This window comes from Asterias amurensis, chromosome 2 (assembly GCF_032118995.1).
Source record: "Asterias amurensis chromosome 2, ASM3211899v1".
NCBI classification, from domain to species: domain Eukaryota; kingdom Metazoa; phylum Echinodermata; class Asteroidea; order Forcipulatida; family Asteriidae; genus Asterias; species Asterias amurensis.
The window spans coordinates 28,082,476-28,097,820 of NC_092649.1; the positions used below are offsets into that span (position 1 = coordinate 28,082,476).

At 37.6% G+C, this 15,345-nt stretch overlaps 1 protein-coding gene across 4 annotated transcripts in view; it reads left to right on the plus strand.

Moving 5' to 3' along the window:
• LOC139954555 (A disintegrin and metalloproteinase with thrombospondin motifs 9-like) overlaps nucleotides 1-15,345 on the plus strand; it is a 190,804-nt gene that overhangs the window by 149,271 nt on the left and 26,188 nt on the right. The gene's annotated exons all lie outside the window — the stretch shown is intronic.

Below are 15,345 nucleotides of genomic sequence, written 5' to 3' on the forward strand. Positions count from 1 at the left end.
GGGAAACAATTTGACAGGAATTGCTTGGATGTGGATGGAATTTGACGTTGTTGCTGGAAGACTTTGATTGTCAAAACTAGCGCTGCCATTTCTTTTGGAAGATGGTGGTCCTTTGAAGGCATTGGCCTTCTGCTGATTCACAGCGTCTTCTGTTTTCCAGGCCTATTTTATTGTGGTTTTTTTATCAGAAACTTCAGGGAGGTGACTTTTATCTGAATACAGATTTAGGGGAAAGAAAAGGAGCTGGTTTTTCCTACTCAAAGAAACCATGTTCTTTGATACTATTTTAGCCCCTTTTATGCTTGAGAAACAATTTTCAGAAATTCCCGGGATGATTTGTTTGACCTATAAAAACTGATTTGATTGACCTATAACAACTTGTTTTTCTAACCCTGGTGCAAACTCCTTGGAAATAGACACTTTCCGGTAATAGCTTCCCCAGCTTGGACTGGGGTTCAGCAAGATGAAACTGGGGTCAGCTTTCTGAGTTTTAATTCTTCAACAGAAGTTTGTTTCAATTGTGAAACAATCATTGGTTTTGCAGTGTGTTTCAAATTCCACAGGAATTTGCTTGGTTGTAGTGGAAACAGCGCTTTAACGAGCATTGAGCATTGAGATTGCTATTTTACAAAAAGCTCCCTGAAATGGATAACTCAAGGGGTCACCAAGAGGTGGAAATGCTATAATTTCAACATACCCTCTTAAATTTGGTGCCTGTGTTTCTGAGCTGTTTGGTGAACTCTCACCCCTGGAGTTTCTATCAGCAAAATATATTTTGACAGAATTGAGAATTGAAATTCTCCCTGGACTGATGAAGTTTTTCACAGTCGGAGGTTTGACTGATTTGTAAATGATCTATCATGTCGGGGCTTGAATTTTACACTGGACCCCAGGCCTTTAAGGCCAGTTGTTTTAGTGTCAGGACAGAAGGGTGTGTATTTGTTCATCTTTGTCTGTACAGTTATCTGTGCAAAAATTGTCTGCCTGTTACTTTGAAATCATTACATTATTAATTTTTCTTTGACCTTCACTTTTGTTGTATTTTAAATTGATATGACATGGTATAGCCTACCTCATACAAGACTTTGTGCCAATGTGCTCTTTGTTAGCTTAACATCTAATTAACAACTAATTAATGTATCTAAATAACAGTGATATACATAATTACAATGATAATTAATTTGCATAATCAAGCAGACTGCTTATCAACCTGCTCTCTGTTAAAGATAGTTCTTGTTGTACGTCATCTTTACAGGCCACTTAGGTTTTGTCTTTGAGTTTTGCGAGTGTTTTTTTTTTAATGTAGCCAAGTAGTTCACAAGCCAATCGGGCGAGTAAGTAAACTCCTGCGTACCACACGCGGTATTTACGCATTATGCAAAGTTGTGCGTTTAACAGTGACTCACAATAAAGATGGCTGAATTCCATTCCCATAGGCATTTAATCGCTCACCAATGTACAATTTTTTCTTGTAAATGACACTCTCTGGTAAAACATACCCAAAAAGTCAATGGTATACTCCAAGCAGGCCTTGGACTGGGGCAATTTGTATTTATTAATATATTTATTTATTCATTTGCCTATATTTACTACTTTGGATTTGTTGTCATGTGTACATAACTTTCTTGGTCGATGATGCCGTCTCTATTAACCAATATAAACGCTTTTTATTTTATTTGCTACCCGCCCGCATCTTTTTTTTATATATGCATATTGTACACCCTGTCATTTTTGCGGAATGCGTGCTTCCATATTCAATACCCACCCTGCAGTTTTGACGATTTTGATTTGAAAATTTCGTTTTTACCATACACTGTACCTGATATGTGATAAGCGCTTCATATTCTGTGCTTTCCAGGTCTTCCTTTGGAGAAAAACCCATATAATTCTATAATAAAACTAAACAGAATCAATCTTTGCTTTAATTTTGCATTTGGCTTTTCTCACTCAAATTAGAAGTTCTGGTAACAAGTAATTTGTTCACCAAAACAGGGATTAGTGTCAGTTAAATTTTATTTCCAATTTTAGTTTCTATTCATGTGCACTTTTTTCATCTGTCGTTGGGCACTGTAATTCCATTTGACACATGTTCCCCTATCGTATCATTTAATCAATCCTCACCAGACCTTACTCTAAGGAAATCACATCCATTTATCTGCTCGTTTGGGGAACGTTCCAAACTCTGGAACCTCTCAATGTGTCAGAACCCAACACCAAATATCCGTCCAACTTTGTCAAATACTAAGACCACCTCCATAAATCTTTAAATTATTTTTTGTGCAAACTAAAAGAAACGCAAGAAGCACTTAGCAGATATATAGTTCTGTAGTTACTGTGCTGAGCTTAGACATGAAGAGTATTTGAGCATCTATATGGAGATGGTGTTACCTGTTCCGCTAAGCAAATATCAAGCTGGTGTCTCTACTTCAAATGTTTCCAACTTTAATTTCCTAAGAACAGTTTACAGATGCACCAGCTGCCAAATTGCATGGTAAACTTGTCTCAGCTTTGCCCGACATCAAATAGATCCCACTCAAGTCGCTAAGCATGTGGACCCGCTACAGATGTTATGTAATATACATGGCATATTAGCACTGGTAAGCCTGTTTCTGTAAAGCAAAACCATTCTCGCTTAGCAAAGTTTCCCGCTCTCCCCTTGGCCCTGGTCAGCATAAATTTGTTGCAAACTCTTTGAAATGGATTGGATAACTTGTCTTCACTGGGTTACCAATTGAATATCCTGTTAGCTAGCCTACTTGGATCCCCCATATCCGTTATGAGTTACAACTTGTGGGAAATATCAGCAGATCCGTCCAAAAATTCTGCAATTTAATGAAAATATTTGTTCAGTAGGTTTCATAGCTTTTTGTTTTGTTATCGTTTAGGAACAAAAGCAACTTTGAGGGCTTGAATGGTTGAGTCATGAGGAATTTCATAAGTTTGCACCTGTAGGTTTTGAGAATAAATCAACTTCTTTCTTGAGTGGGCCTGTGCAAAATATCTTTATCGCATGCAGGCAACATTGGTAATTACAACCTGTGAAAGTTAAAGGTCAATCAGTCATGGAGAAATCAGGCATCCTGAAATCATATTCACAAGAAAGTTTTGAGTGAACAAAAGTCATGTTTTTAAAATGTGACCTGAGACGAAATAATTTTTTTAAATTTGTTGATCAAGTCTTCCCCATCCCTTAAATTGTTTTTTCCAGACACCATTCTTATAATGTTCATCTTTTTTGTTTATCCCTTCTCCGTCCAGAGCTTGAGTATCCATTTTTTTATTTATATTTTATTCATTGCTATGTGCATAGAATGTGCAAATGGATTATACACCATTGGCAGATGGTGTACTTACATATCAGATTTCACATTCTTCACATTGTCCTTAAATTGAGGACACGTCAGAGATAAACCAAACCTCTCGGGACATTTGAGAACCAGTTTTGCATTTCATCTCTCAGATAATTTTCACCTTGGTGACTCTTAACCTGGCAAAAAGAATTTTGTTTTAGTGCCATGCCTTCATCTCTTTCCAAGTAAAATTTGATGAAATTTCTCATGAATTCGTTTTACATATCAAAGTGAAAACATTCGTCACATATTCAAGTGTTTTTTTTGGAAGTTGGAAGCAAACCATGGTGTGTTTTTTTACCTCCAACATTCTATTCCACCATATCCTGGTTGACCTTTGTACCTCACTGACAAGCTGTCAGCATATTTACTGTTTCTTTGCTGCCTTATACCTTGTAATTGAAGTAAGATTTATGCTGGAATGTAATAGTAGCAGTAGGCTGAGCACAGCAGTAGTTTGTAACGGATATGTTGTGATTGCTTCTCCTGTTGAAATATAAAGTTTTGGCTTGGAAATTAAGTAGGACAACCAGAAACCAATAACCAGGAGAAACCATCAATCACGGACGTGTGAAGATTTCTTTCACAAAAATATATTGAAATCGAGTTTTGGTACGCCAGAGTTAATCCTTTTGAGGAAGTCTGTAGAATTAAGTTTGGTGAGATTGACGCAATTGAAGTATATATTGTTTTGAAAGGATTGGAAAAGGTTGTCAGTCAGTTTTCATGTAAAGGATAACTATAGAATGGCAATGTTTAAGTGTCCCTAGGTGTTACATTTATCCTCTTAATTTCCACCGTTTGTTGTTGATGTTGTCGTTGTATTTTTATCCCTTATTTTGGGGGTCAAACTCGAAGGTTGAAGTTACTTGGTTATAATTAACATGGGAGATGTATTGACCTATATATACTGGGTTCTCGTTATTGTAAACACTCCTGACGTTTAGTTTATTTTGTATGGTCGCAGGTTATCTGGATTCCTAACCTATTTCCAGCCAAGTTAATTTGAGCAATTCATTGACCTGTTCTTTGAAAGGTGATTTACTCTTCAGTACACTCTTCCCCCCCCCCCCCTCCAACATCTTGACTCATGCTAACAAATATTAAGACTGCCCCCAGGAGATTTCACAAATAAACACCTTGGATGGATGAGGTGCCTGGTTGGTTGAAGGTCTTGAGGTTTTGAGGTCACTCTGGCCTCCTGGGGTTTCTACTGTTTTGTTGCTGAAAAACACAAATTAATAGAACAAAAGCTCTGAGAAAATGTACTAAGACTTGCTGCAAAGAGAGAAATAAGGTTTTGGTGTCCCCCTTCAGATCAGTTTTTTAAATATGTCTTACTTTGTTAGCAGGGTCTCTCAGAAAGTCAACACTTAATTTGACATCAAGTTAATTCAACCATGGAGCTATAAAATGTTATTTGTGAAAAAAAATTAAGTAGGGGCATAATAACTAGTTTTTATAAAGAGCTTTAGCTGCAGGTGACTCTAATTGTTATTTTTGAAAGACAGGTTGTTAAAGCCTTTCACGCAGTCAGCAGCCACTGTCAGAAACACAAACCCCCTTAAGTGTAACTGGATTATTGTATGTTCATTACACAGCACATGGAACTTGCGCTTTACGTACCATCCTAAGGTCAAAGCAATAATGAAGACGCAAGTGTCCAGACTGGGACTCGAACCCACACTCTGCTGACCAGAATTACCAGAGCTTGAAAGCAATTACTAATACCATCAATGTCCAGGAATGATGTTTCATAAAGACCTATAGATGCCCTCTCAAATGTGCCAGTAGAAATATTTACCAAAGAAAAACTGCCTTGCCCTTTCAGCAGTTGAAGTATCAGGCTTGACGGCCCCTTTTGACTTAGAACAGATCTTTGTAGCTTTCCAGAATCCGAGTTTTTAGTTTGTTTGGTATTTTTGCTGTGTTGGTGCATGGAGGTAGATTTGTTGGGGGGGGGGCATGTTCATTTGGTGACTATCTCTTTTTTTGGGAGAAGTTGTCTAGTACCCTGGAGTTACCTCAATTTAAGACTTGATTTGACAAATGATTTGTTGACAGGCGACAAACGATCAGTGACAATTAATCGTTGACAATAGTTCCCCTTTCCCTTTGTCAGTCTTCTCATGGGCTTGAATAAAAATTAGGCCTTGGTACCAGCAGTCAAAGGTTTCCGATTCTCCTTAGAATTCCCTTCCTCCTAAACATTTTTTTTGTGATTCCTTTTTTTGAGATTTGATGCTTGCATTCCTAAACAAAACATGAGTCGGGACATTTAACTCTAAAACTCTGGTCAGAACATCAGACTCTCCCAAGAGCGATGCTTACGAAATCAATTATTTTCAGTCATTTGAAAAAAACCTGGCAATATCCATTTTGGTTTAGGCCAAATAACTATTTAGGCCAAATAAAATATTTAGCATCGCAACCCACTTTATTTTTAAAGGGTGCCTCCTTTTTTTCTTTTAACAAAAAAAAGTGTAAAACAGCCCAGCAGTACTCTTAAAAATTGTGTGTTGTTGGGCGGCCATTTTGAAAAAGAATAAAAAAGAAAAAAGGCCCTCCCTTGCTTTTTTATAAACATGTTAAATCTTTCTTATGTAGTGGTGTTTATTTCCTCTGAATTCTCCTGGAATTGACCACATTGTATAAGGGGAGATCAGCCCTATTATAACCCCCTAATCCCTAATGAGAGACCAGGTATTATTAGGGATTGCCCTGGGGCCCAGTTGCACAGTAGCCAGTGCTGTCTTTTGTGGTTTTGTGGTTTAATGGGAGTTTAATGGTTGACACAGAACTCATTCTGAAGTTCTTTCCAGCTGAGTATCTACCCCCCTCCTTCAAAGCATGGAGCAAAAAGGTATTTGGGGTTTGGGAAACTCCTCAATGGTATTTTTATGGTGAAAGGTTTCTCTTTCCCGTTAATGTACTAAATTGTTAAAATGTTGCATTCAAGGAAATTGAAAGTGCAGCCATTATTTGTAGACCTGGATCAAAGCCTGCTGCTCCACTTTTGTTTATACTGAGTTGTCTTGATTCTGAAAGGGTGTTGGGGAGTGGGGCTTATCCTCTATTATTTGAGAGTCTGTAAATCCTCTAAAACAGAAAATATTGTTAGCCTTCGAGAAAGACTCTGCTAGGGTCGAAACGTCAGGCCATTAACGTATTTTTGCATTTAAGCCTATGCCATAAGTCCTTTTTCGGTTGGTAAGCAGTTTGCAACAGGTAATTCTTGGGGCGGCTTTTTTCACCTATCCAAGAACATTACCTGAACATTTTCTTGACTTATCTGGGCAAATGTGGAAGATTTGTTCACATTAATCAGGTGTTTTCTAATTGGAAAAATCTGTTGGACTTTCTCAGAAACCTTTGCGATGTTTATTAGACCTTAGAGCATTTAGCAGGGACTTGTTTAGAGTCATCATCAGTTTGTCTTGCCCACTTAATATTTCAATGTATTATAACCATGGCCCTATATGTACAGTACATTGGGATCTTCAACACACGCAGTGCACTGCTGTGTCAGTTTGTTGTGGCACCTGTCCAAAAATGTGCAAGTCACACAGAGAAAATTAAGTTTGTGGCGAGCCTTCACAACTCTTCAGCCTATTGATTTCACCTGTTACCTTTTTATTTTTAATATTAAAAAAAAATGTGATTAAGCTTGCTCTTATCTATTTAAAGTTGATTGACTTTAAAGGGGTTGGGTTGTTTTGTACAACACAAAACACAAATGTCCCAAAACTTGATCTGCAGGAGGTATCAAAACCCTTTAAAGCGACAATAAAATATTGTTCAGGATTCGGAATAAGTCGGTTGTTGTTTTTAAAACGTGGAAGGCCATTTTACAAAAAGGACTTTGTTCGTTTTATTCAATTGTGAGATGATTCATTCTTGGTTACTGCTGGACTTTTTTTTTTTTACTGATTTCTCACGCTTTTTCTTCTGTGAGCTTGTTTTCAGTAGAATTTTGTCCTTTGAGTTTTCATAGTTTGGCATGTGTATTTTTCCCTCGGTACTTTTGTATGTGCACAATACACTTCCTAGGAAAATTGTAGACTTGTGCAGTCATGTGGTTAAATTGGTAGCTGTTAATAATAGATAACCTTGGCTGTGTTTATTTTTTACATAATTGACTTGTACATGTTTAGCCTTAACTCTTTAACACATTAAACTGTGTCTACTTTATCAATAGGAATAATAGGCCTGGCTCATGTCTAGACGAATGTCTAAATCGCTCAACTTTGACATTCATGTTTATATGCTGCAGATGTGAACACAACTTTTTATGTTTTCTGTGTGACATATAATTTTTCATGTCTATTAAATTATTGATGTGTACATTTTTTTGGTAATGTTATTGTTAGTGTAAGAAATAATATGTTCATGGAGGGAAGGACATGCATGAGGTTTAATCCAATTAGAGAAATGTAATTTGTGTAGGAAATAGTAATAAATTGTGGTTAAATGAACAGAGGTATCCTTGGTGCTCTATGCTGCAATGCTGCATATTCATGAGAATAGTACCTCCCTTTTTGAATAAATTTAAATATATTAATGTATTTATAGATAGGACCAAAGGGAGATATGTTTTAGGGGGCGATGATCTAACTTTCTCCTGATAAATTATTGATGTAAATAGAAGTATATAGTGTACTCTCAATCTCGTTGTTTTATCAATTTCAATGCATTCATGTGAACGTACACTTATGAAAGGGGGGGTGGCACAGGGTTGTTGAGAGTTCAGCCCAGCTTGCCTTGAGTTATTCGTGATAATTGGAGCGAATAGGACTGCTCCACTTGCTTGCAATACTTCATCTCAAGGTCCCTGGGGCTACCCTCTGTACCCAGCTGATGGAACAGCCTGTAATGCACCACAGTTTGTAGGTGATCCAGGCTGATTGGCCAGTCGAACTGCAGGCTGTTTCATCCAGTGCTGCTCACTCCCCCTCGCACGTGTGGCTCTCCCTTCATGGGGGAGCCACACTGCATAATTTTTTAAAATTTAAAATGGGTGACCTTTGAACTATGCAAATCTGTATTTAGATCAGATTACCAAGTAATTAGTCATTGGCCAGGCTCATACTTTAACTCCACCCTTGTTTGACTGCCAGTAACCAATGAAAAGTCATCTAGCAACCTATTCCTTGATGCCTGCAATGAACTGATACAGTCTGAACCTCTAGTATTTTACCCATGTATTAATTACACTTTGTTTATATACATTCAGACACTTGCATGTATGTTTTACAAGGGCATGGCTGTTTTTGGTACTCACAACTTTATGTATGGGGTTATGAGTAAAAGTTAAACCAACATCTCTGTGGTATTCTATGCTGTGTTGAACCATGTTGAACCTTCACAACTAGTCGATCAAAAATGAATGATATTGGGCTGTTTGGTTTGTGCTCTTGCCAGTATTGTTTCAGAGCTTTCTTTGGTATGGGAGTCTCATTTGCAACTGGATGTTCAATGTTTCTATACAAGATTTAGGTCAGCGGTTTGTTTGTTTTTTTGTTCTCAAAAACCTGATGGGATTATGGAATTGTTGGATTTGTTGTTTTGGATCTTCAGAACTTCCTGGCATTTTTACTTAATCTGAGATTTGTTTTGTTCCGATGGTGAATGGAACCCTGCTGGTTTGTAGGTCCCTTTTTCAAACTTGCAAGGTAAGCTTTGGAATTTCACTCATTCAAATTTGTTTTTTGCTCCCTTTGCATTAAATTGAGTTTATTCAATTTAGTAATAGTGCAGAAAGTTCAGTATGCGCAGGGGTGTCTCGTTCTGTGCTGGTTTGTAGGCAAGTGGGGCATGTAAACCATAAAAACACAGTAAGGCATAGTCCTATTAAGGAGTGTACAGTATGCGTTCAGGCAAATCATTACTGTGAATGGGATCCTTCAGTTGTTGGTTTCTATATATGGTCTATTTATAGATAGTCTTGTTGAGCCTCAGTTAAAGATTAGGTTTAGAGCCAGCTATTCGGTAAAAATAATATTTGTTTAATGCGGTGTCGAGCTTGTTGACTTTCTGGAAACACTTTACAAAATGTTGTGTGCTGAGAAACTTTTGTTGTTTCCAAGCATTAGGTTGCAAGTCTGATATGGACAGCACCAATGCAAGACAACATTTTGGAAGTCATGTAAAGACTTTGCATTTCAGTGGAGAAAAGGCTGTTGTTGTTGTTGTTGTTTTTGTTTTTGTTTGTATTTCAATCAAAAATGTTATGTATCAAAACTATTTCAGAAACTTTCAAAATAGGATTCAAAGATGTCTCCAAAAACTTCATTCCAAGAAGAAACAGCTATACATACTTTACATGCTTTTAATTTGGGAAAGTCAGAAATGATTTCTTTAAGCTGCTCAGGAAATTTAAACTCAGGACAATTCTTGCTCAGCAGAAAGTGGGTGGTAAGCTTAAATTTGTTGTGTTATTTATTGCTGGTTCTTCACAAGTTGCTGTTAAGGTTGAGGAACCAATTTCTGTTTGTATTTGAGCTTTGGATTTTTCCGAGGCAGTAGTACATTCACTTTCAGATTATTGTCTTCTTTCATGGTGTGGCTTGGCTCCTGTTTCATTCTTACAAGACTGTGGAATTTATCTTTTAACACTTCTTGACTGTTGCGAGGCATTGAGAAAGATTCAACAGATCTTTGTGGGCAAGAAAGATAATTGGCCAGTCATTCATCAAAGAAAAAAAAGACAACAAAAAGTCAACAACTCCATCCAAAAGAAATCAAGGACAGTGAATACGATTGCTGTAATCATTGTTGACTTCCGCTGGCGGAATTCATCGCTTTATGAATGGAAGTCACCCAAGTAATTTGTAGGCTGTTAGATTTCAAAAAGTCGAATGAGCGAAAGGTTGTGAAGATTTTGTTACGTCAAAGTGTTTTGTGTTTGGAGATAGAAGCTGTAGGGCAAACAAGCCTTTCATGTCTGTTACCCCCTTCTCTTTTTCATGGGCCTGGAAAAATGTCTTGTATAAGTTGAGAATTAAATTCTTTGGCAACTCTGTACCCATACTTCTTGGTTGGACCATTTTTTTATTCTGAATTTTGGACATTGTTTTTCTGAAGGTATTTCAATAAGAGAAGTGTATGGAAAGACTACTTATTTTCCTAATCTTTAATCTGATTTCCAGTTTTGTTTGCAGTCAGATAAATCAGAAATGTCAATATTGAAAAGGTTCAAAAACCCATCAAAGATTTGACCTACTTCTTAATAGTCAAATACCATAAGTCCCTGTGTGTGTGTATACAATTATGGATACTGATTGAATAGGATTGGGGAGCCAGACTTTTTGTTTCACTTTGGTTTCGTTGATTTTGAGCGAGAGACAAAAACAGGATTGCTACACCCATTTGAAGGCTACAAATTTTTTTGTTTTTTTTTTGTTTACCTCAACCACCTTCAACCATATAGAAAAACGATACTTTCTCTATCAGGCATGCAACTTTTCAGCTTATCAGCTAATACTCATTTTCTTTTCAAACAGTGCCATCATAGACACTGAAAAACACTGCACAAAAGTGAAATGTGATCTGCCATCTCCCTTTTTTTGCAATTACAAAGTTGCATCTCTGCTCTATGCTTCAACTCAGCTCAACCTTTATGCTGCTTTATTATTACAAAAAGCATCAAACAGAAGCACTTCATTATACTACGAATAAATCATAAAATTTTGAGTGAATGATATGATATTTTATGCATTGACGAGCCTGGTGTTTCCCCTGGCCTAGCCTTTTTATCACACCAGTGTGAAAAGGTCAATGGAAGATGGTTTGCCGCCAGCCAAGCCGCATTCTCAGACAGCGTACGGGGCATCCATAAAGTCCATGTGGATCCAATGGTTGTATCAAGCTGGGTTGATTATTACATTGCTTACTCTCAGGAGGGAAGCTGTGAGCATCTTGCTGTGTGGCAAGATGTACACGTGGGGTGCATGTGTACGTGGGAAACACTCCTTCAGTTTGGTGTTAGAAAAAAAGTCTGGATTTAAAATATATTTGTAAAAAAGTTATGCAAGTCTGCCCCAAACAAGGCTAACAACCATTCTTTGTAGGAAGTTCTATTATAAGAGGAAACACATTAAAATGTGAAAAATAACTGGGAGGAAGGGGAGCTGAAGGTGGGAATTCAGGAAGGTGATATTCCTCTTAAAACAGTCCAGGTAAATTGCTGGTCAACATTTGAAGTTTAACGAATAAATAAAAAAATTGTTATTTTTTTAATGAATAAATCACACTTTTCCAGCTGGATGTGATGTGTCTCTCTTCAGCCATTTTCTGGTCAATATTGAAAGAACCTTGTCCCATTATATTCCCCTCAAAGATGTTATCAAAGGTCTTGGCTTCGTCCCATGGAGCCAAGGATTCTTGTTTTCAACAGCATTTGCTCTGAGCTTGTAACACCTGATGAGAAGTGAGCAGTCAACCAGCTGATTCTTATGGGACCTGTCATGGTTTTTTTAGCCCTTGGGCAGAGTACAGGGTCCACAGAGAGTTCAAATATCTCATAACCCATATTGAGGGGTTCACTTGTGTAAAGGTTCAACTTTAAAGGCACTGGACACTAATGGTAACTTCTCAAAATAATTGTAAGCATTAAAGATTACTTGATAATAAGTAATGGAGAGCTGTTGATGTTATTAAACATTGTGAGAAATGGCTCCCTCTAAAGTAGCATCGTTTTTTCACTCAAAAAATTAAAAACGTCAGCTGAGTCTTTTATTATCCATCTGAAAGCACACAAATTTGTGCAACAAAGTAGTTTTCTCTTTCATTGTTCTCTTGCAAACTTGATGACCAATTGAGTCACAGAGTTGTAATTTTATGTTGAGATACACCAAGTAAGAATGCTGGATTTTGACAATTACCAAATGGTCTAGTGCCTTTAAAGGGATTTGGCAGTTGTCAGACTGTTGTCTTGTTATGGTCTATTCGGTCATCTAGGCATGAGAGGAAGACAGATTAAGCTGGGACTGAAGTCTCAACTTGTTACCATTGTTGAAAGAAGAGCGGAAGTCATGTCAAAATATTTTGAAATCCCTCTGACCTGGAAACAAACCAGAAAGTGGTTTTTAAAAAATGAAATGGGTTTTGTTTGATTGGTGGGGGGAGTTGGCTGGAGCCTATGGCTGAAGGGAACAACTGTTGCCCCTGCTATTGGTCTAAGTGCCCCTTCAAAAGTTTCCCATAAACTTAAAGTCACCTGGAAGTGGTATTTTTTCAAAATAAAGCTTTTGTCACTAATATATGTGTTTTGATGAGTGGAATGTGAATAAACAGTTAACTAAGGTTTTAAAAAATCGGTTCTTATGTTATTTACAAATTTAAGAGTAGACCCCGACCCGAGAGGGCGCTGTTCGTGACGTCAATCGAGGCAGACTTTGCCTGTAATGCGTAGAGTAAACACAATTGCAAAGTACATGTACGGACCAAGTCGTGAGTTTGTACATTTCAACAACAAAAATCTTTTTTTCCGGCAATGCCGACCAGGTGTATTGCTGCTGAATGCAGAAAAACACTTTTTGAAATGTACCAACTCACGACTTGGACGTACATGTACTTTGCATGTGTGTTTACTATACGCATTGCAGGCAAAGTCTGCCTCGATTGACGTCACAAAAGGGGTAGGCGGAGTCAGCCCCCAAACAACTTTATATATTTTTTAAACATATAAATCGTGACAAACAATTACTAAAAAAATTGTTTTATTGTTCGTAAGCATATACTCTTATGTTTGAAAGAAAAAAAAAATCTATTTCCAGGTGACATAGATTTTTCTATGGAAGTGCCCACTGTCAAATGAAAATGGCCTTGCCCTCTTAAAGATGAAATTCCAGGCCTTTTTTATGTTAATTCACAAAGAATATCAAAGTTTCTTCTGTCTTTTTTTTTGTTTAAATATATTTTCCTGAATATGCCCTATTTAAATGAAAGCAATTAGACGTGGGAAACAATGACAGAAGATGTGCTTTGAAATTTAGTTAAAAAAAATTTCTCGTGTTTCTGTAGTCATGTTAAAACTTTCATCGAAACTGGGTCAGTAAAATGCAGCTGTGCGCTCAATTTATTGTGGTGCAGTGACCTCACAATGAGTAATGAGACACTTTGAGATTTGGCATAGATTATTTGTCTACGAATTCTTCTGGTGGGATCGCAACCGTAACTTATCTGTAATTCTAACATGCTGCTAGACTGCATTACCCACCCTCAAACAATGTTGTTCCCTTTTTCTTTTCTTTTCCCGTCTTCTTTCTTTTTGTTGTGATAGGGTCTCTGTCTACATCTGATATGGAAGCCTATGACTAACTAGGGTAAAGGGTTTTGATACCTGTTGTAGATAAAGTTTTTGGCCAAGACATGCATCCCCACTCACTGTGAACGAAGATGTGTGTAATTATAATTTTCCCATGGAAGTTTCAGCTTCAATATTTTTAATTGTCAAGTTTTTGAGAAAGTATGTGAATTACAGAGCAATGTTTTCAAGATAGTTGTGTAGATCCATTGTACCTAACCCAGTGGCTATGGTTTTTTTTTTAGAATGGAATTGAAAAACTGGAACGGGAAATAATGTTAACCACCCCCCCCCCCTCACCCTTTCCCTCCAAGCAAACAGCCTGATTAGTATGTTTCGTTTCTTTTAGGCATGACTCGTGTTTTTTTTTTTTTTTTTGGGGGGGGGGATCCATTTGCAATTTACACCCCAACCCCCAGTGGTAGACCACAAACTTTTCAGTAAAACTGGAGCTGTCTTAGATCTTGTGCCATGACCATTCACTTGGTTCAAACAGGCATACAATGATTCAGCTGATTGCCTCAGTTTTCTTTGTAGTGCCATAAAAAAATGTGAAAAAAGGAAGAAAGTGTATTTGGCTATTTTCTCATTCTTGCAATTATAAGGCTGTGGGCCAACATTAGTCAACAAAACATAGCAAACCTTTTGTGAGTTGTAATCTAGCACAATCATGCAAATCTGTTCAGCACTGATGCCTTAAAGCAGGTCCTTAATCTGTGTTGGAAGTCTATTAACAGTGCTTCCAGTTCAGGTCTTCCTTCATTTTGAGTTTTTTCCACAAGGACTTTTTATACTTCACTAGTGATCCTGCTCTGTAAAGAAGGGCACCAGGAACTCTTATCCAATCTGAGTGCACACTTGAGACAGTTCCCCGGTGCCTATTCCATCAAACAAACTGCTGAATAAGTATCAGAATAAAGTATACCAGGCCCTTATGGTGCTATTAAGTGTATTCATTGACAGTCCCTTATGGATAATGGTGAAGACCACCAACATGAAACTACAACTTGGGGGGAAGTACTGAATAGCCTATAGGCCTACAGTGGTTAACACACATGTAAGGGTAAAAAAAATTATATAAAGGCCTGTATGCTTCATTTTTTGAAAGGGCAAGGGCATTAAGGCATTTTCTCTTGGTTACAGGCAACAGGCTACATGAAGTATCAGGCCTGTTTGGGAATGTGTGGCTCTTCATGAAATACAAAATGCAATTATTGAGCTGTAGGCCCTTCCCTGTATTTAATCCATATTTAAATTAAAGAAATGTGGCTCTTTGTGAAAATGAAATTTGAAACCAGTTACTTTTTAACACTGCACTTTAAGCGTGGAGTTAACTGCTTTGGCTTTGTTTCTTGTGTTGTTTCACCGTGGCCCTTTTGCAGGAAACAGGGGAGACTCCACCCTATGTCCCGATGGCGTTTTTTAATTTTATTGTGCGTGTTGGTGAGAGGGTTAACAATATGCGATTTAGGGGCAGCCATGGCCGGTAGAGGGTTTACCTGTCACTTAGATAAGAGTAGGTTACCCTAAATAGGGTATAATATTTATCCCTGGCCTAAAGAGATAGAGTTGTACCCCTATCCAATTAAGAGGCGGTCAGAAGGTACCTCTACCCAAAGAAGGGGCAACGTACCCCTTTCCAAAATTAATAATTGTGTATCCCTCACTATACCCCTCAACAGGGTACAC